The sequence below is a fragment of the Oryctolagus cuniculus genome, chromosome 9 (assembly GCF_964237555.1).
Source record: "Oryctolagus cuniculus chromosome 9, mOryCun1.1, whole genome shotgun sequence".
Taxonomy (NCBI): Eukaryota; Metazoa; Chordata; class Mammalia; order Lagomorpha; family Leporidae; genus Oryctolagus; species Oryctolagus cuniculus.
This window is the reverse complement of record NC_091440.1, coordinates 19,408,143-19,411,632: the sequence shown is the minus strand read 5'-3', so window position 1 is coordinate 19,411,632 and position 3,490 is coordinate 19,408,143. Positions and strand designations below refer to the sequence as shown.

Sequence of the window (3,490 nt, the reverse complement as noted above, 5' to 3'; positions counted from 1 at the left end):
CAGCAGCTCAATCATCGTACCCTATCCTTCCTCTGCCATGGAATTCATCTGGGGCAAAAGTAATCGAATCCAATTATTTGGGGGTGGCCATTGTAGCATACCAGGTGAAGCCGCCGCATGTGACGCCAGTATCCCATATAGGCACTGGCTAGAGTTTCAGATGCTTCACTCCCGACCCACCTCCTCGCCAATGGCCTGGAAAAGCAGCAGAAGGTAGCCCAACCGCTTGAGCTGTTGTAACCACGAGACCCACAGAGGCTCCTAACTTCTGGTTTTATTTATTTATTTATTTGAAGGCAGAGTTACAGGGAGAGGGGGACTGCAGGGAGAGACCTTCCATCCTCTGGCTCACTCTCCAGATGGCCAAAACAGCCAGAGCTGGGGCATCCTGAAGCCAGGAACCAGGAGTTTCTTCTGGGTCTCCTACATGGGTGCAGGAGCCCAAGTACTTGAGCCATCATCCACTGCTTTCCCAGGTTCATTGTCAGGGAGCTGGATCAGAAGTGGAGCAGCCAGGACTCGAACCAATGCCCATATGCGACGCTGGTGCTGTAAGCAGTAGCTTCACCAGCTATGCCACAGTGCTGGCCCCAAACAATAAATAAATCCTTTTTTTAAAAATAGATTTAATTATTTGTCTCTCTTCCTTCTGAAAATATTCTGGGAGCACAGGAGTGAGAGAAGGAGTGGGGTCTGGAGAAAGAACACGTCATATTAGCAGAATCAAGCAGCAGGGAACATTAGTAAATGACCTTGGGTATAACCAGACAACACAGCAGAACACAAGCTTTCTCCCCAAATGATGCATAATCCCTCAGAGAGCAAAGAAACTCGTTAGTCATGTTAACATGTGAAATAATTCTGAATGCCAGGACGCACAGTGGCCATTGTTTACTGTCATCATACCTGACACATAGTAGGAAGTTGGCAGGTGAAAGCTAGAAAGAGATCTCTGTCCTGATCCTGACTCGATTCTTTCGGCTCTTCCTGCCTTTGAGTGATGTCACCACTTGGCCCCTGTCTGTTTTGGGCACTATTGCTCACACAAAGAGAGGGTGAAAGGGCTGAAGGGGATAAACACTCCTGTGAAACAAAACAGAATCTACAAGCTGGATTTAGTTCTCTAACGGAAAGCAGTTGAGTAATGCTGCATGCTAACCCAGACAATATGACGCATGATCTCAGTAGGCAGAATTGCGGGAAGAGGCAACAGGTTGAGCTCGAGAGCCTATATGCTCTCATGGACTATTAGCTGAATGGACAGGAAACCACTGCTTCAGCTATGAACCTCCGTTGCTGGTGACAGAGAAAAGAACCACAAGATGGGAGACCCCACAGGCCTGTGTGGAGTACGCAAACACAAATGGACACAGTCTTGTCTTCCCATGATAGCAGGAAGTGCAGGATGATCTCCGGGTGCTTGATGCTCACAACCATCACAATGGACTCAGAGATGCCCCTGTTGAGGGTGTTGGTGGCCCAAGAGGTACCTTTGCAAAGTTGCTTGTAGTGACGTGACCAGTAGTTCTTGATGAGGTAGGTCTGTGAGGGGATGGGCCTTGAATTTACATCATCAGTCATGGCTATGGTTCCGCAGGCTCCCTACTCCTCAAGAACTTAGATGATGTCAAAGAAGGAAGCAGAAGCTGTAAATTTCCTTTAAATCCTGATATTCTAGTCCCATTGAAGGCTTTTTGATAAGATTTTATTCCTGTGGACACACTCGGGGCACAGCATATTGTCCTCCAGGTATGGGGGTGGGAAATTACTTGCAGGAAGCAAGAGTGCACTCACTCTTCCTTTTTTCTTCTCAGGAACCCAGGCTTGTCCTGCATGAAACTGCAGCTGAACCCAACCATGTGTGTTTGCAGGGAGACTTTTCCCATGAACCACACACCATCTGTCACCGGAGGCCTCTGGGAGTGTTTCCACTGCCTTCCTCTTCCCAGCACCAGCAACAATTCTGGCCCAAGAGGCCAGTACAGCCTCTGGGACAGAAGTTGTCACCTCAACTGACTGTATTCATGTCCTCCAGGAGCACAGGTACGCCCTCCTGGAGTGGAGGAGCCACTTCAGGGGGGTCGGTCCCCGCAGAGCACACAGTTTTCTTAGCACTTTCCTTGGATGTTTCCTCTTTGCCCATCTTTGATTTTATTTGTAAGGATGTTTTGATCTTGACCTCCTTTGCTGTGTTGGGAATAGTCTGTAAACAAGGCTTCTGGTGTGGGTAAGCATATTCACATAGTCGCTTATACAGATCTATTTTCGGGCCTTTAGTGCTTAACCTCAGCTTTTGACCCCAGGCCCGCAAAATGTCTCTGTGAACCAGGTCGATGGGTGGCAGATCTACAGGTAACGGAGGAATTGGTACCTTCTTCCGAGGTTTTGGGTTGCCATCACACTGTCCCCTTTCCTTAGTACAGGCAACTTTATCATCTTTCATAGATCTTTTTCATTTGTTCCCCTCCTTTTCTGATGTTCTTGGTAAAGATGTGCTTGGTTGAGTTAATGCCCACTGTTCTTCCCTCGACCATCCTGTGGCAATTCTCTTCTTGCCTCTAGAATTCTCCATACTTGGAAGACAAATGAAGTTGATAAAAAGAAAGGTCTTTTCACTTCCATGATGGTCCCATAAGCTGTACTTTGGAAATTTATATTTGCTAAATAAAAGTTTAAAAAAATTATATAAATATTCTGCTAAATAAGACCTTATTAAACACATGTATGAAGAAAAAAAAATTAAAACAAAATAAAAAAAGGCCTCCATAGCCTTGGCAACTCATGACAAGAGCTTCGGGTGATTACTGATTTCATAAATAAGAGTGTCAATTGTTAAATCAACAACAGGAGTCACTGTGCACTTACTCCTTATGTAGGATCTCTGTCCTTAATGTGTTGTACTATGTGAATTAACGGCGTAATTAGTACTCAAATAGTACTTTACACTTGTGTTTCTGTGTGGGTGCAAACTGTTGAAATCTTTACTTAGTATATACTAAATCGATCTTCTGTATATAAATATAATTGAAAATGAATCTTGATGTGAATGGAATGGGAGAAGGAGTGGGAGATGGGAGGGGTGCCAGTGGGAGGGAAGTTATTGGGGGGGGGGGCACTGTAATCCATAAGCTGTACTTTGGAAATTCATATCTATTAAATAAATGTTAAAAAATAAAAAATAAAGAAGAGCAAAAAGGGAAATATTGATAAAATTGACAACCTAAAAACTTTTCTTGGGAAGCCACCATTTGATGAAAGGATGAGTCATAAACCAGGAAAATCTATCTGTAACATATTAATACCAAGAAAATGCAAAGACAACCTACACATAAATGTGAATATAATACATACTAAAGCCATAATGGAATAACAAACTCCACCATCCCTTGTTTGGATAGACTGAAGAACAACTAGAACCATTTCTTTTGTGTTGGTGGGAGAATATACTACTGAACAACAAAAAGCAAATTGCAAGCAAACACATGGATTT

General features: G+C 44.0%; 1 pseudogene; it reads right to left on the bottom strand.

Moving 5' to 3' along the window:
* Positions 1-1,035: 1,035 nt before the first annotated feature.
* LOC100353170 (developmental pluripotency-associated protein 4 pseudogene) lies at positions 1,036-2,703 on the bottom strand (annotated as a pseudogene).
* Positions 2,704-3,490: the final 787 nt, after the last annotated feature.